Source organism: Ciconia boyciana, chromosome 9, assembly GCF_034638445.1.
Source record: "Ciconia boyciana chromosome 9, ASM3463844v1, whole genome shotgun sequence".
Lineage (NCBI taxonomy): Eukaryota > Metazoa > Chordata > Aves > Ciconiiformes > Ciconiidae > Ciconia > Ciconia boyciana.
In genome coordinates this window covers 15,930,081-15,954,047 of record NC_132942.1, presented here as the reverse complement: position 1 = coordinate 15,954,047, position 23,967 = coordinate 15,930,081, and positions in this window count along the sequence as shown.

Here is a 23,967-nt window from a genome sequence, read left to right as displayed (position 1 = left end):
GACTGAAATAATCTGGGTTGTTTAGACTAAAGATGAGCTGAGTAAGGAGAGAGAAGATTCTTGCCTTCAAATGTGAAAATTTGCACAGGGAATATGACTAACCCATCTTCAATGACTGTAGTAGCTATGGCAAGTAGTAACGAGCATAAAATGCAATGAGGGAAATTCAGGTTTATATTAAGAGAAAGTGTTCCTATGGTAAGGATAGTTAAGAAATTAAAGAGATGATTGATTTTGGATGCTGTAGAATATCTACTACTGGAGATTTTAAAGGCCAAATTACACAAATATTTGTCAAGATTATCACAGTTAATCTTGTCTTAACACAGGGAGATGGAGTAGACAACTTCTTGACTTCTTGACATCCCTTGTAGTTCTGTTTTCTACATTTCTATGATATGTAAAATGGGACTATTGTGATTTCATTAACTGTGAAGGTAGTTGTAAGGATAAGTGTATTAAAGATTTTATGGAAGTGAGGACCAGATAACAAATTGCCTTTGAAATGCAGGTGAAGAAATGAAAGGCAAAATATATGGAGAACTATATTTTCAATATTGTGGAAGATCTTACATGACATGCAATTAAGTGAAAACAGCTGATATGATCCAGAAAGCTGGTGTTGCTGTAAAATGTCTGTCCTAGAATTCATTATAGAACTTAACATGAGTTTCTTGCTAAAATCTCCTGCTTTTATCTCAAATAGTGTCAAATCGCGTTTGTGCAGAAACTGTCTTTGAGTTTTGAAACTGTGAAAAAAAGCCAAAAAGTCAGTGTGAATTACCAGAAAAAAGCAAAATGCAATGCCCATTCCTAACAAAACAAACTAACCCCCTCCAAAGAAAAAGGCACAGACAATTCCTTAATTTTGCGTTTTGGAGGATAAAGGCTGAATGTACTGTGATGGGAATGATACTATTAGAAGGAAAAAAATTCTTCTGTTGTGTAACTTGATAGGTTGTGGCAAATGAACTGTACATATATGGTCCCTATTGAGAAAATAACAATTTATTCTGATGAGAAAAGAATGTAACTACTGCCATCTCTGACCGCTAATAAAAGCTATTAAGGAAACAGCAGGGGACAAGTATTTGTTTGCTACAATTGAATGTTGAGTTTATCTGTATTCACTATAGTGTGTGCATACAGTCATGCACAACAAACACATGTATTCCTAGGAGCACAGGCTTTCTCTCTGCATTGTTCAAAATAAAAATTTATACGTGGATTTATGTGCAGCTCAACTGGCTTATAAGTAGTTCCTTGATCACAAGAACTAATGAAGCGTGGTTTCCAAAATCAGTAGCTCACATGGATTCACTCTTGACAAGCAAGGGATGACATGACACAGCAGTCTTTTACACCATGGGGCAGTAACAGGGTGTTTCTAGCGAGAAGCTTAATTTTCACAAATCTTGCTTAAACTTACTGTCTTTGATTTCTCCTTTAATCTTTCAAATGTGATTGAATTGTTCAGCAATTCAAGCAAAAAAGTTACCAGAGGCACACAGTGACATCCAGAATATAGATAAATCACATGTACCTCTTTTTTTTTTTTTTTAAATATGAGATTAGAAAAACTTCTTAGGCTAAAATTATATTTTTGTAGTAATAAAAAATAGAGATTTCTGAATTTATAACCCTTTTTTTACACAATAAACACACATTTAAAAGTCACTGAAATAAATGCATACCTTCAGAGTACACTTAAAAATAAAACACCCAAGATGAAAAAAGTTCCAATTCAAGAACAAGACTGGTGGTATGGAGTATCTCAAATAAAACAACAAAATTAGGATAAAAATAGAATAAAACAGTATTAACAGCAAATACAAAAATTTATCAGCAAAAATTGAAATGGAGGAGAGAGGAAAATAGTAAAGAGAGCTGAGGAACAGTCCATCATTGAGGACTGAAACAGTGAAAGTGGAAAAGAATATTGAAGGTTAAAACAGCATTTAATTAAAACTATTAATTGAAATTGTATATGATTGTACAGGGAACTGTTATGTCAACAGTTAGTGAATATTAGATTAAATGCACAAGTATTTTAGCTTTCATTTTATTATTATTTTTTTAAAATTTAAAATAAGTTTCCAGCTAAACAAGAATCTGGAAAACACCATTCCTTGTGCCTTCATTATCAGAAAGCAAAAAAAAAAAAAATCAGTCTCCTGATTTTGAAGCCAATCTTAAGTTTTGGCAATGTGATATTTCTTAACACTTGGGGCTGGCGATACTAGAATTTCTAACTGAGGAATTCTGATAGTCCCTTGAATAGAACAGTCATTTTCCATCTCCTCAGCTGGAAATACACTTCTTTAGTGTCTCAAAAAAAAGTTAAAAACAGGAATTCACATATTATTTAGAACATCTCAACCTCAAGTACTGATCAGTGAATAAAATCATATCTTATTTCAGTAGTCCTCTGAAATAAGCTCACTGAATCATTAAAAAGAAAATGCCTGAAGCTGCTTTAATTTTGTACATGTAAATTAATGTGATACAGATGTGTCACCAAAAAAAAAAAAAAGAGAGGTAAAACTCTCATGTTGAAGACACACAAAAAGTCATCTATTATGTGAACTAATTCCTTGTGTAGTGAAAGTGATCTTGCTTGTAAACAGGGCCTGTATGGAAAGGGTATAAGAATGAGATAGAGGGTCCAGTCCATTTTCTACCACTCTCTTTCTATAGGACATTAGACAAGAAGCCTGCCTCCTCTCAGGACAAATTAGCATAATACATCTAATCTTCCTAGACAGCCTCTGTAGTAGATGAGAAAGATATAATACTCCAGGGGAAGTCAGAATTGGCTAAATTAGGTACCTGTTTGAAAGGAAATCCTCTAGTGGGGAACCTTTAGTTTTCATTTGACTACCAAGAAAGCTTACTAAGATGAATACGCCAGGCTACAAGCTAGCTTTTATGAATATCCTCTTCTGTGCTTCTCTCCTACCATTGTAAAATAGAAATGATGTCACCTACTTTCCCCTACAAACTCATAGAGATTCATATTGGACTGTTAACGATATAAGCAAACCGTTGTTTTACTGTGATACTATTTAGAAAAACCTTAAGTTTTCAAGCTGTAACAATGTCTCTGAAAAGTGCTTTTCTTACTGTTCTCAGGGTCAGTATTTCTGTTAGGAGAAAAAAAAAGCCTTCATTTCAGAAGATAAGAGACTCAATTTGCTAGTATTCCTGTGATGTGCTTTGACTCAATCAAATTTGAGCCCGGTATACCAAGCTTTTGCTAATAGAAAGGGTTATCTGCACACACACTAGAATAGTGTGTGATATAAAAGGTGACTGCTAAGAACTATTTGTGACACAGCATGAAATGGAAGGAACTGAATACAATGGATTAAACAGGAGAGTAAAGTAAACTGGGCCAAATAGTTCAGGGAAAAGGACTGAAGGGAAGATCATGGCACAAAAAATACTACAGGATCAACTGAGAGAAGCAACAGAATGAGTTAAAAAGGGTAAAGCAGAAACAGAAGATGGATGGGAAAATTAATGGATAAAAGATTAGGAGATCAAAATCTACAAAGTCAACTGCTTAAACAAAAGATTAGTAATTTAGAAATTAAGAAGTTCTAAGGGTAAGATAATAAGAACATACGTAGACAAACTACTGCATTGAAACAAGGTTAAGAGTCTAGCTAAAGCCATAAGAACCAGGAGACTGAGTGAAGGTTGCAAGTCTGTCCCAAACCGCTCCACCTCATGTAAACTGTGTACAGATAAGCCACTGAAATCACCACTTTCCATTTAAGCCAGTAGACTAGTGGTAGAGGGGTGGTATTCCTATCATTGTCAGGAACTCACAGTAAAATTGGGCAAACCATGCTTTGCACCTGAATTTCCTCATCTATACAATGGTGCTTATAAATCTTCATAAATTGTTGCAAAGTAGAAAATTATCTTTATGAATGTTTTTCTTATCTGTAAATGAAAGGTAGGAATTGCCATTGACTAAGTTTATATAGCATGTTCTACATTGAAGAATTACCAATCTTGTTGCTATAAACATTAGTATTCTAAAAGTGTGAATATTATTATTCACAGAATCACAAAATGGTCAGGGTTGGCAGAGACCTCTGGAGCTCATCTTGTCCACTCCCTTCTGCTCAAACAAGGTCACCTAGAGGAAGCTGCCCAGGACCATGTCCAGATGGCTTTTGAATATCTCCAAGGGTGGAGACTCCACAACATCTCTAGGCAACCTGTGCTCAGCCACCCTCACAGTAAATAAGCTTTTCCTTCTCTTCAGAGGGAACCTCCTATGTTTCAGTTTGTGCCCATTGTCTCTTGTCTTGTCACTGGGCACCACCAAAAAGAGCCTGGTTCCATCTTCTTTGCACTTTCCCTTCAGGTATTTTTACACAGAGATGAGATCAATGTTCCCCCTGCCCCCCGAGCCTTCTCTTCTCCAGGCTGAACAGTCCTAGGTCTCTCAGCCTTTCCTCATAGGAGACATGCTCCAGTCCCTTAATCATCTTTGTGGCCCCTCACCTCTCTCTAGTACCTCCAGAACTCTCTTGTACTGGGGAGCCCAGAACTGGACACAGTACTCCAGGTGGGGCATCAGCAGTGCCGAGTAGAGCGGAAAGACCACCTCCCTCAACCCGAAGGCAACACTCCTTGTAGTGCAGCCCAGGATACCATTAGCCACCTTTGCCACATTGCTGGCTCATGTTCAACTTGGTGTCCACCAGAACTATTAAGAGACTAACTTACAAAGATTAAGTTTGCAAGATCAGCTGCCATACTTCATTTCTTATGTATTTTTCAGGATAGCATTATGGCTTGAGAACTAAACTTTCCATCAACTTGACTGTCATTTTTGAAATGATAAAGAGCATTTTAAACTATTGGCCAGTTTTTGTTTTATGCCAGTACATAATACTTTAGACCCAATATGCATATACTACAAAATCCATAAGACTGCGGTTTCCTTCACTTAAAGAGAATAAATAGAATAAGAGACAGGTATGGCCAAAAGTCTAGAACTCAAATATGTTCCTTCAAAGAGGAACATCACTGCCTTTTTATATTTAATTTGTATGCAAATGCTCTGTGCAATGCTGCATTAAAACATTTCAGGCTCCTTGAAAATACTGGACGGTGCTGATCAATATCAAGCACAATTGCTGGAATAAGTTAAATAATACTAGATAGCATACAGTCCCAATAATGTAATTTAGACCTCTACCCAGATTTAAGCCAGTGTAAAAGAATATAGGCTTTTCCTAAACACTTCAGATACTATATAATTCATAACTACTAGCTAAAATTTGAAATTAGGTAGAGAATAGCCAAAAAGAGCTTGTGAATTAATGCAAATGTAATCTATAAGAAGAAGACACTGATAATTTGGTTAAAGTGAGGTGCAGCAATGAAGTATTGTTAGGCTTCAGAAGACGATTTCTGAAGTGAACAAATCAGCAGCATTAGCAGAAAGTGTATGGCTGTGTAGAGCTTCTTTGCTCACCTAGTAACTGAAGGGATAAATATCTGCTCACCATCCCGTCTTTTTTCTGAGCCTGAGCTAGTGCCTGTTGCAGTCAATGGAATTCTTTTCATTGACCTCTAAGACGAAATAATATCTTTTGAAACAAGGGAATAAACTAGCTCCTAGTATTTTCACTATGTGGAATGTTAAAGGAGGATAATATTAAACCAAATAAAAATGATTTGACACTTCTTTCCTGTAGAGAGCAATTTTTGCTCCCTTTAGGACATCCGTATTGTCAGTAAGCTTTTAACTCATTTGTCCAAATTGCTTGAGTAGTTTAATTCTACTGCAACTCCGTTAAAATCACTAGGGTTTTTGCCACTTCAATTCCAGTTAATTTAGTTGAGTTACACTGGCAAGAAAGTGTTTCAATAAAGTGGTGAATCATGTCACTTGAAACTCTCAATTTTTGCATCCTTGTTTTCCTTGTTTATATCTTTTATTTTCTTTGTAGGTTGTCCTTTTTCCCTTCTAAACAGTTCTGTTCCATTCTCCCACACTTGATTCTTCCTGATAGCATTTTCTCAAATCTGAGTTCCAAATGGTAGTGGAATTTGTTTATTCACTTTCTTGGTTTGCAGCCCAATCCTTCTGCATCAGTTCTGTTCCCACCGAGGAGGCAGGAAGAGGAGTCATATGGTATTTTTACAGCCATTTGTTACTGCTATGATGATGACTTCACAGCTCTTTGCACAAATTTACACCTTTGGATGGGGTTTTGTTGTTGTGTTTTTTTCCACTCTCCTCATCTTTAATGGCAATAGAGATGTGTATGTGCATATGCACAGGAGGGTGTATTATGTCAAAGCCATGTTACTGTGTACATTAAAATACAATATTCTGTCAAAACGTTTTAGAATTAATTGATCAGAAACTAAGAGAGAACTCCCCAGATCATTTGTGAGGGCAAAATTTCAGCATGACTATAAGCAGATTAAATTCACCAAAGCATCTTCATTCCAACCTCCTTCCACACAAAAATTGTTTCAACGACATTCTGTATCTCTGCAATAGGAAGGTATATTAGAAAGATTATATGAGCATGAATCTGCTTGGAGCACAGCTTGTGTTCACTGAGTGCCAAGAGATCCATCAACCACTATCCTGTTAGTCTGCTTATTCTACAGCCTCCACAGAAAGCCTATTCTCATAAACTTTTAAAAATATTTATGAGCATGAGAAGTAAGATAAATACTCTTCTGTAAAACCATCTCCCTGTTTACCAAGAGCATAACACAGGTATCATTGAGAAAGAACAGTACAGGGTTATTTTATAGTTCCTATCACTGCTTTCTAGTAAATCAAGATGCCACAACTATAAATGTATCACTTTCTTGGATAACTAGAATATATTTATTCACTTTATTTAACATGGAAAACAGGAATTCCCAATTCACTAGCAATACAAGGACAATTCTGAAATTTAGAGATATTTATCTTCAGTAATAACTATAAATAGTTAATTATTTGAAGATATCATTATCAGGGTTTCTGAAGAAGGGAAGTAATTTGACTGTTTGGAGGAGAGCTAGAATTTTGGAAATACGTTTTTATTTGTCCTTCATCAGCTCTGGAAATAAAAGGAAAAAAAAAATAATGTTATTGCACATTTTTGAAAAGTTGCTCTAAGTTTTAGAATGATATTTCAGTCTGAGATGGAATAGTGAGTTGTACAGGGAAAAGATGTAATTCCTGTATATTAATGATAAAATCCTAAAATGCTGCAAGTATAGTTGTTGTTTTTGTTTGTTGTTTTGTTTTTTCATTAATAGACCAGAACTTTCACGAATAGATTAGAACTAAATATACCTCATTGCAACTAATGAGCTCATGTGGATGTTCATCTGAATGAAATGCCCTCCTTACTGCATCCTGCTCTAAGTAAAAATGCTTTTATTAAGAAGAAAGGAAAAAGTCTGAATTAACTCAATCTCTTGAGCACTAGCTTAATAGAGAAATAAACTTAAAAAAATATGATTAGGTGTTGCATACCAAGCTTCGTAGACATTGTCACTTAACAAGAGTAGAATACAGGCTGTGGATTCAAGTATAAGCAACAGCTTTACAAATTGGCATTGGGGCAATTTATGCCACAAATTGAGATAAAACGCTAGCTAGGAAGGATCCATTGAATAAGCAGAGGAACAGAAAAACAGCCATCTCATCAACTATTATCTGAAAGGATGACTGGAGAACAGGCCTTCCTAGCTGGCCTCTCTTTTAAACATTCCAGAGAGACCCTCTGCCAAAACATGAAGGCAAGGACTGTGTAACAAGCCACTGAAACACTGTTATGAAGCCAAAGACAAGGAGGAAATCTTGGAGCTTATTTCTGAAAATGGGAGCAAAAAGAGGATTTCACCATTTTGTATTTTAGATTCAAGTGGCTCAGATTACAAAATGTGCGTGGTTGACCTCAATTTTGTACAGCACAGATCTGCTGCTAAGGTTTTCACAAAACTCTCATACTGTATCTGCCTCTGAATCAGACTTCCTGGCTTGCTGGCTTTTTCACTAACATATTGTAAGCTCCCTCTTGTCATTGTACAAATGCATCAATTTATTTAGGGCCTGTCTTTTAACAGATCAGTGTCTTTTAATCTCCTCTTTTAGCCTTGGCAAAATAACCTCAGTACCATCACCGGGGCTGAAGATTCCTCTTTTTATACACTGTGTTTTCCTATTGTGTTTGTGAGACTATAGCCTGGTTGAGGTTTGAGGAATGGTAGCTTTATGCAGCCTGAGCCCTATAACTTTTTTTTTTTTTGGGGGGGGAGGGGTGGGGGGTGGTGGTGTGTGTGCCTGGATGTGGGCATGTTTATTAATTTGTTTTTTTAACAACAATACAAATGAAACAGGGACAGTAACTCATAGTGGAGGTTCATTAAATATTTCTCCTTTTGTCATATGCTCACATATTTGAGAGAACATTTAAAACCTCAAATCTGAATAATTGAAAATACACAGCCAAAGCTTCATAAAAAGATAAGCAGTCTTTTCTGACTAACAGCACATTTACTGGAAAATACAGTTTCAAATCCAAAACCAAAAAATTAAGTCAAATTTTGTAAACTGTTTCTATAAGGGAAAGATACTAGGATATTTATTTATTTAAGAAAAATGTTAGGTTTTTTAGAAAGTACTCTCTTATTCTGAAAATGCCCAAAGTCTGCCTTTTCAAAATTAAACTTGAATCTTTTAAGTTTGAAATAAATGTAAGCATATTTTAAAAAGATATTGCAAGAAGGTTATACACACCTACATTAGAAATATATTAATTTTAGGTAATAAAAAAATTTGGAATGACCTAAAATTATTTTATTAAAAATGGTTCTGTCATTAAAAATCAGAATAATGCAAACCAAAACTTCCATCTCAATTCAGTCATCTCCACAATTTTCTAAAAAAAAAAATAAAAAAAAAATCTTTGCACTTGATAAATGACTCAATGGTTTCCAATTTCAACAGAATTAAACATTTTTTAATACCCTGATTCCCTGTATGTTTTCCAGAACAAATAATACCAGTGCAGGACAAAGAAAATATGTATAGGGATAATCTGAGATGGAAGAATGCATGGCTCTAGGACAGATGTTGAGAGAAGACAAAGCCCATAAAGAATAAGAAGTGGCATGAAACTGAACAAGTCCTGAAACAGATTGTCCCAGGAAGAGGAGCAACAGCTCTTTAGGGAGCTTATGGGACAAAGACGTTGGAAGAAAGCAAGGGATTCTTACTGCACTTAGTGAGTTTAGGTACAAGAAACTCTACAGTATTGTACCTGCCTGAAATAGCTGATGCCTGTCTTTGGTTTTTTTATTATTATTATTTTTTTTTATATTTCATTTTATGGATCTGATAGATTTCCAACTACATATTGGAATAGAAATCACCTGTTTGACTAAGTTACATAGAAAACACCTTAACTTAATAGTACCTATGGCTGTGCCAGGGGTTCTTTTCTGCTGGCAACTGTTCTTATATCTAAAATTACAAAAAGTTTCTCTCGTGCATTTTTTTCTTGAAAAGTTTTAAGAGCACAATTTGTGTAGTATTGATTTTTAATCATATCAAATATTTTATGTATTAAAGGAGGATCAAGAAATAATCATCCTGTTTTATTGTCAGAGAAAAATTAGAAAAAATAGCTTAATGGGTAGAAACAGTCCAAACTAATTTATTTGGATCTTGCCTCTTTTAAAATAGTATTTATAAAAATATATTCAGAGAATAATCTGGTAGCAGAAAATTCATAACCGAGTGAGCACAGTAATCTGTCCAGTACAACAAGCTACTAAGTTAGGCATCTATGAACCTAGTATTAACACTGTGAGGAGTATTCAAAGTTAATTTTCCAAATGATCTCTCACTTTTACACCATAGTTAAAACTGAAGCTGTAGTATGCAGAGAATTGTTCTAATAATGAGAAATTAGAAAATTCTGAAATACTGAAATCTGCTAGATGTGGACAAGCTCCCCTTCGTTCCATGAAACCCTATTAATCGGAGAGAGGTCTTAAAACACATATAGCCACAGGCTAATTAAAATATTATTATTAATATACTGAACGTACTTGGCAGTATATTAGGTTTCTGTGCTGGCTAACTCATCAACGTGTGGAAACATTTCTGTCTTGGAAATAAAGATTTAAGTACATTTGGGAAATTAACTGTGCTTACTTGTCTTGCTGAATAAGGGATGGCCCTAACAATTTTTTTTGATGGTAAGTACCTATTTAAATGTTCTTCTGAAGTCTGAGAGCTTAGGAATTCAGAAGTCATATACAGAAGGGTGATACAGACCATGAATAAAATAAAATGGAACAGACTAGAATATATGAAAAGACAAAAAAGGCTTTCAAAAGGCTCTAACAAATATCTTCTCAACAGCAAGTGTGGTTACCCCCATCTTAGGAAAGGTATTTATCTTGAATTTTTTTTACTTCAAAATGTGTTCTGTGAAATCAAGTGAAAGGTGAGAAAATGTCAGCCTTGTCAACCATCAATGTAGTATGTAAGCACCTAGCAATTAAAAGACCTGCAGTACCTTTCATAAAGATCAAGTAGATCATGCTGTTCCTTAAACAGAAATAATTACACTGCTCATTCATTAACTTCTTCATAAATCCTATTAATTTTGAACCACTATATATCCTGGAAATGCAGTTGAGGCTAAATGAACCTCATTACACAGTGTCCATGAAAATGATAATAGGAGTAAGGATAGGAAGTGCAGATGGTAATAATTAATTGTTCATCTTCCAGCATCACAAACTTTAAAACAACAGTTCTATTTTAAAATAAAATTATTTTGTTTGCTAGAGGCATTTTACTACAGTCCACATCCATTGGTGGTAGGTTCTTTTTAATGCAATTTTTAAATGGTGAAGAGATAAACATGCAGTGATTTTTATCTATGTTTTTGATAAAGGAACGTCTCAGCAAAATTTTACAGCTAAAAAGGTTATTTACTTAAGAGAGATTTTCTGTATGTGGAAAGGTCAGATTTTTTTTAGATTGCTATGAAATTGCTTCTGCCTTTTAGCAAATCTTCTAAGACGGCTCCTCTCCTTGTAGTGTTGACAAGGACACAGGAAGGATGTGGCCTGAAGAAATCAAATGAACAGCATAAAATCCTAGCTGGAATCTTCTGCTGCCACAGTTTGTGGTTTTTGAAATTCTGTCAAGAAGTTGAACAATACGAGACGAGAGAGAGGACTTCTGAGCAAAAATCAATAGCCAAGTCTTTTGAACTGTCCAGGTACAAAGTTCTAACGAAAATGTCCTTGAGGGAAGTTTTAATAGTGGACTTTGAGATCAGCTCCTCCATTGCCCTGATAGCATTGTACAGCATTTGAAGTTTTCAAAGGTACCAATCCACAAAAGTTTGGCTCATACAACTGAGGATGGAGATGCCTCTGAGGGATCTCAAAAACAGCAGTCTGCCACTGAAGACTCTACAGAATACTGTGTGTATTATTTGCACTGTGTCAGGTTTTAGCTGCAGGGTACAATTTACTTCAAGGGAGTTCGTAAGTCTTTAAATAGCATCTCTCCATGTACAAACTAATAACTGATCAGATGCTCAGCACAATACAAAAAGTGCTCTGGTCGTACTAACGGGATTTTACTTAATATACTGTAAATAGATTTAATGTTTCTATAAATGCAATGTACAAAATGTTAAATAAGGTTTAGATATAATATGCCATTAACTGGGATTACATTTCTTTGTATCTGTTTGAGCCTGTTAAAAAATGCAAAACATTCAGCACTGCATCAAGGTCATTCTGGGAGAACTGCCACACACATTAAATTGAGGTTAAAATGGTTGGTAAGTGAGGGTTATACAGTAATTGCACTGCTGTTCCCCTAAAACACAAAATGCATACATTTACTGTGCCTTTGGAGCATTTTTTCCCCCGGTGCCATTGAGAATTCATATGCATACACTCTCAGTTATAGTTAGTGTTATTATAATAAAATCTTTTGGTATTAACATATAAGGTATCTGACACAAGCACAGGAAATGTTTCAATTATTTGAAAATGTTAATTAAAAACCCCCCAAAATGATAATGCCTTTTTCATTATATAATGTTTTTATATATAGCCTATCATAATAAAGACATGTCACAAAGTCAGCATAGAGATTTCCACAGAGACAGGAAACCAGCATTTTAAAATTTCTTTTGCGTAATAAAAGGGAACCTTTATTTGCTTTAATTTTACAGCAGTCTATTGTGTTCTAAAAAATTGGTTCTTACAACTTTTATATCTTGCTAGCATCCAGTTTAATTCAACAGAATTCACCCTGCAGTTCAGCTAACATTAATACCTTTACAATTCCACCAGTATTTAGTATTCAGTGGTTTGTTTTATTTTCAAAGCAATTTTTGAATACTACAATAAACATTACAGAAAATATGAAAAGCTGATACTATATTATGCATGTAGTTTCAACAAATCGGGAAAGGTCTTACTATGAAAAAAATGAGTGTGTTTAATAACCAGAACTTTTAATCTGTGAAAACAGTGGTAGAATCAGATCCAGAATCTAGCTGATCTTTGGGGTCCTGGTCCTACTGCATGTGAAGCCAGTGGAAAAGTTGTTATTGCTATGAATGCACTATTACTAATGGGAAGAAAATTTCAAGTGGTCTGGTATTAAATATTCATATATATATGAATATTTAGATATTTATATTTATATGTGTGTGTGTATATATATAAGAAGAACTACTGTTATATGCTTTGTTAATTAAACATCCACAGAGTAATTTTATGGGGTTTTTTTAGTTGATTTATTAACCCGTAAAACAATTTAATGGATCAAGAATTTCTAGGGGTCTGGCTAGCAGGTGGACGGAGGTGATTCTCCCCCTATACTCCGCTGTCGTGAGACCCCACCTGGAATATTGTGTTCAGCTCTGGGGCCCCCAGCATAAGAAAGACATGGACCTGCTCAAGCGGGTCCAGAGGAGGGCCACGATGATCATCAGGGTGCTGGAGCACCTCCCCTGTGAGGACAGGCTGAGAGAGTTGGGGTTGTTTAGCCTAGAGTAGAACAGGCTCTGGGGAGACCTTACAGCAGCCTTCCAGTACTTAAAGAGGTCCTACAGGAAAATGGGGAGGGACTCGTTATCAGGGAGTGCAGCGATAGGACAAGGGAGAATGGTTTTAAACTGAGAGAGGGTAGATTTAAATTAGATATTAGGAAGAAATTCTTTACTGTGAGGGTGGCGAGACACTGGAACAGGTTGCCCAGAGAAGTTGTGGATATCCTCTCCCTGGAAATGTTCAAAGCCAAGATGGACAAGACTTTGAGCAACCTGATCTGTGGAAGTTATCCCTGACGATGGCTGGGGGGGTTGGAACTAGATGATCTTTAAGGTCCCTTCCAATCCAAATCATTCTATGATTCTAATTTCCTAATTAAGTTTGGTTTAATTTACAGTTATCCTCAAACTATGAACATTAAAAAAAAAAAAATCTAAACTCTTTGACAGTGAAGCAACTGCACTTTGCAGAGACAAACTTACTCAACCTTGAGGGACCTTTACTGGTTTCTTTTGACAAGCTTTGTCTGAATGTGGCAGTGTGTCCATCGACTGGGAAAGGTGGCACGGCAGCGATGGAAGCCCAAACCTGCCAGAATCCTGAGGTGGATCTACTGTCTCCCTAATAAAGGATAAAAGACTTTTCAGCTTAAAAGAGAAAGTAGGAATTGGACATTTCTTAAGTAGAAAAATAAAATTATTATGTCAGATCCAATAGAAATCAATAGGATTACACAGCTCTTTCCATTGCCCAAAGTGTCCTCACAGGCAGATTCTTATTCCATACTTAGGGTCAATTAACACAGTGACTTTACATGGCAAATCCTCATCAGTCCCTCAGGCCCCTCACAAGTTCTCTCCTCCCTCTCAGTCCTGGCTAGACTCTCCTCTCTCCTCCCTGTAACCTCTCAGGCTCTCTGCAGGAGCTCTTGGCTCCCTGAATCACCCAGTAGTTTCCCTACCTGTGGCATGTGCTGGAAATGCTTTGCCTCGAGCACGTCATTGACACTGCTGCTCTTCCTGCTCTCCTGCAGACAGTACCTGTAGCTGAAAACCTCATCATGCCCAGCCAGAGCAAGCATGGATACTGGGTTGGGCACAAACTGCAGTTCTCTGGACAAGCTGCTGGGCAAAGCCCCCTGCTGCTGCAGCCATCTTCTGCTAATATGCAGCCTGTGGTGCTGTCCAAGAAACCAGAGCCACAAGCCAAGGAGCTGCTGCTGGTCAAGATGAGGAGCACATCTCTCCTGCCCTGGTCAGCTGGAAACACACAGAAAGCAGTCTTCCCTTCCTTCCATGGGCTTCAGATCACCTGGGCATCTTAAATAGACATAACACCATCATGAACTACCCAGACTCCCCTCAAGTCTGTTTATAGTAATGCAGTTCACCACTTCAAACCACAAAGATTCAGCTGTGTAATCCAAAGTACTTTGCTTTCCCTTCTCGTGTGCAACCACTGATTTGATACCTACCAAACAACTGTCACTTTGCAGTCACTGCTCTACAAAGACTTTCCCACCCACAGATAGTTTCATACTTTCAGGTATTAATTACGGCAATACAAAGACTGATAAAAATCATAGAATCATAGAATCACAGAATGCTTTGGATTGGAAGGGACCTTTACAGGTCATCTAGTCCACCCCCCCTGCAAGAGCCGGGAGGACATCTTTAACTAGATCAGGTTGCTCAGAGCCCCGTCCAACCTGACCTTGAATGTTTCCAGGGATGGGGCCTCCACTACCTCTCTGGACAACCTGTTCCAGTGCCTCTCCACCCTCATGGTAAAAAATTTCTTTCTTAAATCCAGTCTAAATCTGCCCTCCCTTAGTTTAAAACCATTGCTCCTTGTCCTGTCACAACAGGACAGACTAAAAAGTCTGTCCCCGTCTTTCCTATAGGCCCCCTTTAAGTACTGGAAGGCTGCTATAAGGTCTCCCTGCAGCCTTCTCTTCTCCAGGCTGAACAACCCCAACTCTCTCAGCCTGTCCTCGTAGGAGAGGTGCTCCAGCCCTCAGATCATTTTCGTGGCCCTCCTCTGCACCTACTCCAACAGCTCCATGTCCTTCTTGTGCTGAGGGCTCCAGAGCTGGATGCAGTACTCCAGGTGAGGTCTCACCAGAGCAGAGTAGAGGGGCAGAATCACCTCCCTCAACCTGCTGGCCACGCTTCTTTTGATGCAGCCCAGGATACGGTTGGCCTTCTGGGCTGCGAGCACACATTGTTGGCTCATGTCTAGCTTTTCATCCATCAGTACCCCCAAGTCCTTTTCCGCAGCGCTGCTCTCAATCACATCGTCCCCCAGCCTGTATTGAAACCGAGGATTGCCCTGACCCAGGTGCAGGACCCTGCACTTGGCCTTGTTGAACCTCATGAGGTTCACATGGGCCCACTTCTCCAGCTTGTCCAGGTCCCTCTGGATGACATCCCGTCCTTCTGGCATGTCAGCTGCACCACTCAGCTTGGTGTCATCTGCAAACTTGCTGAGGGTGCACTCGATCTCGCTGTCAATGTCATTGATGAAAACATTGACCAACACAGGTCCCAGTACGGACCCCTGAGGGACACCTCTTGTCACTGATCTGCATCTGGACATTGAGCTGTTGACCGCTACCCTCTGGATGACCATCCAACCAATTCCTTATCCACTGAACAGTCCACCCATCAAATCTGTACCTCTCCACTTTAGAGAGAAAGATGTTGTAGGGGACCGTGTCAAAGGCTTTACAGAAGTCCAGATAGATGACATCCATTGCTTTTCCCTTTTCCACTGATGTGGTAACTCCATCATAGAAAGCCACTAGGTTGGTCAGGCAGGACTTGCCCTTGGTGAAGCCATGTTGGCTGTCTCGAATCACCTCCCTGTCCTCCATGTGCCTCAGCATAGCTTCTAGGAGGATCTTCTCCATGATCTTCCCAAGCACAGAGGTGAGGCTGACAGGTTGGTAGTTCCCAGGGTCATCCTTTCTACCCTTTTTAAAGATGGACATGATGCTTCCCTTCTTCCAGTCACCAGGGACTTCACCTGACTGCCATGACTTTTCAAATATCACGGAGAGTGGCTTGGCAGCTACATCAGCCAATTCCCTCAGGACTCTGGGGTGCATCTCATCAGGTCCCATAGACTTATATATGTTCAGGTTCCTCAGGTGGTCACGAACCTGATCTTCCCTTACAGTGGGAGGGGCTTTACCCCCCTGGTCCCCAACATGTTGTCCATTGACTCGGGAGGGGTGAGGAGAGCGGTTGCCAGAGAAGATTGAAGCAAAAAAGTTGTTGAGTACCTCAGCCTTCTCCTCGTCTGTTGATACTAGGTCACGACTCTTGTTCATCAGTGGAGGTACGCTTTCTTTAACTTTCCTTTTCTGGTTGATATACCTGTAGAAGCCCTTCTTGTTATTCTTTGCATCCCTTGCCAAGTTCAGCTCCAGCTGCTCCTTGGCCTTCCTGACCCCATCCCTACACAAGCGGGCAGCGTCCCTATACTCTTCCCAGGTTACCCGTCCCTGCTTCCACTGCCTGTGCAGTTCCCTCTTGCTCTTTAGTTTGACCAGCGTGTCTCAACTCAGCCATGCCGGTCTCTTCCCTTCCTTGCCTGATTTCCTACATCTGGGGACTGAAAGCTCTTGTGCTTTATGGAAAGCATCCTTAAAGATCTGCCAGCTCTGTTCTGCTCCCCTGTCCCTGAGGACCGTTTCCTAGGGGGTCCTACTGACTAACTCCTTGAAGAGCTGGAATTTTGCTTTCCTAAAATTTAGGGTCCTGACTATGCTCCTCGCCTGTCCCATATCCCTCAGGACTGTGAACTCTACCAATGCATGATCACTGCAGCCTAGGCTGCCTCCAATCCTGATGCTCTTGATGAGCTCACTTGCATTGGTGACCATCAGGTCCAGTATTGCATCCCCTCGGGTAGGGGTGTCTGTTACCTGGGTTAAGAAGTTATCATCAATGCACTCCAGGAGTCTCCCGGATTGCCTACAGCTCGCCATGCTACTTTTCCAGCAGATGTCGGGGTTGAAGTCCCCCAGTAGGACAAGAGCTTGCGAGCATGAAGCCTCCTGTAGCTGGAAGAAGAAGGCTTCATCAGTAGGCTCTCCCTGATCAGGCGGCCTGTAGTAGACACCAACCACAAGGTTCCCTTTGTTGCCTCGGTCTCTAATTCTTACCCCTAAGCTTTCAACCTGCTCGTGGCTATTCTTCAGGGATAGCTCTTCACACTCTATCCATTTCTTGATACAGAGGGCAACACCTTCGCCCCTTCTTCCCCGCCTGAATAGCCTGTAGCCTTTAATAGCCACACTCCAGTCATGGGATTTGTCCCACCAGGTTTCAGTAATGGCAATCAGGTCATAGCTTTCTAGCAGCACGGTAGCTTCCAACTCCTCCTGTTTGTTGCCCATGCTGCATGCATTCGTGTAGAGACACTTCATCTGGGCTGTCAGCCATGTCACCTTCCTAGTGGAACACTCCTTATTTCCCTTAAGGTGTTCCATGGAAGTTTCCTTGTTGGCTCCTACTACCTGAGGAGCCCCCAGCTCATCTCTGCAAAACTCTGACTGTGGTGCAGTGTCCCCATCACACGCCTGGGCAGCAGGTTGAGGGCCCATCCCTCTAACCACTGTGTGTCCTCCCTCAGCTTGCCAGAGGCAAGCCTGATATGTTCCCCCTCCCCCTTCACATCATATCACACACATTCTCAGACTACTGCAGTAGTAAGGCCCCACTATTTCTTCATTAAATTTATATGCAGCCTAAACGTGATGTCATTAGTACAAAACAGAGACTCCTAAGGCCAATCCAGTAGTTAGAATCAGGACCAAGGAAGTATGTATGTTAATAAGTACAAAGAAGCATATAAAGAGTTAGCAAAATAAATTGTATGTAATTGTGAATGGTTTAATTTATGGTAAGCATGTCTATAAATACTACAAAGGTGAAGAAACATGAGAGTTCACATCTATCCTATTATACGTAATTGAAAAATATCATCATGAAATCACACACTGCTTAGAAGTTTCAAGACCACAGTTTAATGGACATGTTCATCCCTAGCCTGTGAATAATTCCTGAATGATCATGAACTGAGTGCTTAGAGAACTCTCAAACATCGTGACTTTCACTCTGGAGTTCTGTTAATGCCACTTTTTTCACTCCATAATGGAGAGGAAGTATAATTCACTGAGCTATTTTGTCTTCTATAATGCACTTGAGTCGATTCTATATCTAGCTGAACAGAAAGATGCCAAAGAATTAATCATAACCTGCCTCCCAGTTAAAACTATAAAGGCCAGTCTCCCTTGTTGTGAGTATTCACTTAGCCCTAATTGAAGCAGCACTTAAATATCACAATAGAACAATTCACTCTGAGAAGTCTCTCCCATTCCCATCATCCTTCCGCCACCCTCCCTCCCCATTAAACTGTTTTCTGCTTCAAATTCAAAGAACAGCATGAAGCTTGTCATGGATTTTTATTGCTGTACGAATACATATGGGTGGAATGCAAGTGATGGAGGAGAGTTGGAAACAAAATGAGGTTTTTGGCATTTTTTTCACTCTGCTAATCTGCTTTTGAAACAAAATGCATATGCATTAATTATTAATATGAAACAATGACAAAATAAATATTTTTTTCATAATGTTTCTGAAACTAGAATTATACATGGAACAACCAACTTTTTGAAAATACGCTTAGGACCACTAAAAAATTACAGTATCACATAGAACAAGTGTAGGCTTAGAAAATTTTAAAATAGAAAATGAAGTATCATAGTGTGCTGGTTTTGGCTGAGATAGAGTTAATTTGCTTTATAGTAGCTAGTATGGGGCTATGTTTTGGATTTGTGCTGAAAACAGTGTTGACAATACAGGGATGTTTTAGTCGTTGCTAAGTAGTGCTTATACTAAGTCAAGGACTTTTCAGCTTCCCATGCTCTGCCAGGTGCAGAAGAAGCTGGCAGGGGGCACAGCTGGGACAGCTGACCCCAACTGACCAAAGGGCTATTCCATACCATATGATGTCATGCTCAGCATATAAAGCTGGGGAAGAAGAAGGAAGGGGGGACTTTCAGAGTGATGGCGTTTGTCTTCCTAAGTAACTGTTATGCGTGATGGAGCCCTGCTTTCCTGGAGATGGCTGAACACCTGCCTGCCATGGGAAGGAGTGAATGAATTCCTTGCTTTGCTTTGCTTGGGTGCGCAGCTTTTGCTTTACCTATTAAACTGTCTTTATCTCAACCCACAAATTTTCTCACTTTTACTCTTTCGATTCTCTCCCCCATCCCACTGCGGGGAGGAGTGAGAGAGCGGCTGTGTGGGGCTTAGTTGCCAGCTGGGGTTAAACCATGACACATAGAGGATGAATAAGATTTAATCTGAAATGTATTCATTTGAGCTAAACAGATAACTGATTTACCAAGGAAGAAAAGATTGGTTATGGTTCAGTTTCACAAAGTTATGTGTATGAATGTGTGTCTAATAACAATAAAATATCTAAGCAGCTGAATGGATGCATAACATTCATCACATACATATGTATGTGTGCATATCTAAACGTATTAAAAAACTTCAGAACTAAAAATTAGGAGTACAATAGACAAACTATTGAGATTACTTAAACTGAATCCTGTAGCCCAAAATATTACATATCATCATAATTTCAGTATTTGAAATTTTCTGAAAAAACTCCCATAAGTTGTTCTTCCATCACTATATGAGCAAGGAAACGATAGTCTCTCCTGTATTTGCAATAAAATCTTGGCAAGGGATGAGAAAATAGGGAAGGGAAGGGAAGGGAAGGGAAGGGAAGGGAAGGGAAGGGAAGGGAAGGGAAGGGAAGGGAAGGGAAGGGAAGGGAAGGGAAGGCAAAGTAAATGCTGCTCTACACAACTGGATTCTAGTCCCAACTAAAATGATGCTAGCTGTGTTAGTGACATTACAATTAATTTAATTGTTAATTATGTGCATCATATGTTTGTACAGAACTAGAAAATCTACAATCTAATGTAACAAAATCCTACCATTAAAGGCAATAAACTGTTCTTTTTAACTATATACTATACTAGGCAAAATGAAAAATCAGGTGTCATATGGAACTTCAGCCCCTGTCTAACCTCTCTATTAATAAAATTGGGATCTTATTCTTTCATGAAGATGTCATAAAGAGTGATTAACATTTATGAATTGTTCAGATACAAAAGGATGAATGAAATAGAGAAGTATGTAAAGAAAGGAAATTCCCTTCTCAAAAAAGAGTTAGATCAGTGTGATCATGGATCACACATTGAACAATGATTTTTGTACATGAAATTTGTGCATTTAGGAAGACAACAGTCTTCTAGAAAAGTCAGTACAGGAAATTGAATATATTATTGTGATACAATGCAAAAGTTAAAATGAGTTAAGATTTCAAATCAAACTTAAATCTGTGCTTTTCCAGTTTCTTTTAGAACTTAGGGTTTTTTTCTGAGATTTTTTTCCCAAATACCGAAACTTCTAATATTTGTCAACTACTATTTGTAAAAAATGCTTTGTAATGAAAGCTCTTTCACAACCAGAACACAACCAATCTTAACAAAACACAAAAAGATGTACTTACACATATAGTTTTAAGTCTCATCATACAAGAGTAGCTAAATTTTCACAACTGGCCCTTCCTTGTAGTTGAACTGCTCTACACCTTTGGAAAACTCTTCTCTTCAAGAAGACTGTGACACACAGATTCCACCCATGCACAACAAAATTATGGCAATTTAACCAGATTCAGATATGCAGGAAGTGATCTAGTTTTGAAAAGCGATAAGCATCCAGAATGCCCCAGATGTAAAAAACTCTGGATGTCAGTGAACATGTTTACATTCAGCTGACAGAACTGATTCAAGTCTGTGGTGGACTATTTTCAAAAAGAAGTTATAACAAGCTTTTCCTACTAATAAATCAATTAACTGGCACAGATTAAAAGGGCATGAAGTGTCCAAATCAGAGAGACAAGAGTTCATATTGGTAGCATCTTTCAACTGAGGAGTTTTGAAACATTAAAAAAAGTCTAAAGAAGAAGAAAATACCCTGATTTTCTTTCTATTTGACTAGATTCTTAGTTTCTCCATAAACTAGACAGATATGTAGAAGCACAGACAGAAAATGACTTTTTGATAGCCATTAGTGAAATCTGTGCTTAATGACAGCTGCTGGATTGCATCATCCCTGTTATAAATAACTTTTAACATTTGGACTTATTTCCTATTAACTTTCACTGCACTTAAAAGATTGCTTCAACATCCAACTGAGGGAAAATGATTCTTTTTTCAGTGCATACTAGACTGACTTCACTGATCATAGCAGACTGAATTGTATTTTTGTAAGGCTCTTCAACAGGCAGGCAAATAAATAGCTTTTTCCCTGCTGCATGGTTTGCTGTTTGCTTAAGCAAAAATCCAATTTCTGGAGAAGACTCCACAAGGGCTAAATTCCCTGCCATTTACAAGTGTCCCATTAGACTAGCTTTCTATATGGAAATAACATTCCAAGACAAGGAGAGAAAGAGTAGGTCTGAGGTCCACTGTTCCTGATGTGTTTTATTATTTCTTTTTCATTTGAAGAGTAGAGCTGTGCTCCCATGAGAAAGAGAGAGTAATATCTGAATACAAATGTCTCAAGAAACTGGAGCTTCTTTAAAAGTAAAATCCTCTCTCTTGCTTTTTTTATGTTCCCCCCCCGGTATGCATCAAGGACAAGGGGAGACCTGACAGCTTCAGACTGAAGCTGTCTTTCCTTAAGAGGTTTTTAATTAGAAATTCAAAGAAAAAACTCCTACTGGGGCAGCATATATTAGAAATGTTGGATTTGGGCTTGATTACTGTTTTCTTTAGTAGAAGTTTTTATTTTAAAACAACTGCAATTAGAAAGATAGGGTGAATGAGACCCTGTGCATACAGTGGCAGTATGAAGAATTACCAGTCACTAGTGTTATCACATCTCAATGCAGGGGGGAAAGTAAAATCAAAGCTTTTAATGAAAGTTCACAGAGGTGCATTTAATTTAGATCTAATAGGACAGACATTCTAAATCTGCAGGATTAGAATTGATTATTGAAAGAATGTTTACTGAAATTTAACAGCCATATAATGAACTCTGACATTCATCTACTTTATAAGTAATAGTCAAGAATCATTCTCTAATAGTTAGCAGTTATGTATTTAACATTGTTTTAACTATGAAAGCTGTATTTAAATTAATTTCCTTTAATTCAGGAATGTAATTATTACAATAATAAAAGTTAAGGCCTTCTCTTCTTTACTGGAACACTTCCAGGCAGTCTTACACAGATGAACCAATGCCGTCAATCCCACATTGTCCACTCATACTTCCAATTATGTGCATAGTAAAAAGGACTTCTAGGGTTCACCAGACCAAACATGTATGCAGAGGCCCTGCGACGATGGCTGCCACACAGTTGCTCTTTCCCTGAAGGATACAGCAGCCATCTCAGGCTGTAGTTCACGTGTTTCTCTTGTACAGACAGGATATTTCCTGGTCACCAGATTGTTCTTGTTAATGGCAGGCAATATTTAGAGAGATATTCCAGGAAGAGAGAGAGTAACCTAGCACACAGTGCTGGTCACACAGACTTAATGAGATCTCCGGGTCACCCAAATTGCACGTGGCAGGTCAGGCCACATACCTCCCTTGTGGTTTGAACAGCAACATTAATACTTCCTTGTCTGAGGGCAGTATCATGACACTTTCTGTTCGCCACCAAAAGCTAGACCAGTATTGTGATGCATGGGATAACATTCATAGTCCATAGTGGGCAAAAGGCACGTAGGAACCTGGCAGGTTTGGATGTATATATTGCACATCTGATTTCATTTACTGAGTGTTGCTTTTATCTAGGGATATTTTGCACTAGAATACTGACCATAAACTGACCATAAACTGACCAAACTTTTAGCTGTAGTGACTAAAGTTGTTGAGTTTTGGCCTCTAGATTACTAGTAGCATTTACAAAGCAGTGGTTTGAATTTGAAAGTTCATCACCTTACCTGTCTTCTGAAAAGGAGTTATGTACATATATTATATGAATATTTATATTACAGAGGTTAAACATGCATTTAAAGTGCATAATTGCCTTCCTGAACAAAGAGGGAATGAGAGGCCTTTGAGGTAAAAGTAGGAAACTGGCATACATAACATCCAATCAAAAAAGGCATGGAAATAATGAAAGAGTTAAGTTTATGTAAGCCGTTAAATTACATAAGATGACCAGGGTTTATAGTTGAGACAAAAATAAAAACTTTTTTTCTTTTTCACAGAGGGTCAAAATAGGAACATCCTATGTGAAGCAACCAGGAACTTTATTTTGTGCAAGACAAACTTCCTAGGAACCCATACAGTCCTGAAAAATGCTTAGACCTGAAAAATACTACTTGAAGAGAATTTGCTTTTTCTCCTAAAGCTACTTTAGAATAGGCCCTCTGCAGATTGCTGCTTCTATTTTGACCAAAGGCAGAATGCATGGAGGTCTGTGTATCTTATTCCATACATTTGTGCACATGTTCAGTGTAGGTATTACCGGTGAGAACACCATTTTGTAAATGACAATAACTAGACTTTTCTAAATCTAATCTGCTCGCAAGGTTTAAATTAAGTTCAGTTCAAATTACCTTCTGAAAGTTCAGTTTGAGATATCTTCTCTTGTTAAGCTATTTCCTGCATACATTCACTTAGTTTATCTTATTAATGTGTTATTTCTCCTGCATAATGTAATTTGTTGCATTCTACAGCAGTTCAAAGGTGGCTGCCTTAACGTATTTATGCACCATTTACAAAATACATTTATAAACATGATAAACCACTTTTGGACATTTGAGTCTGAAAAATCAGT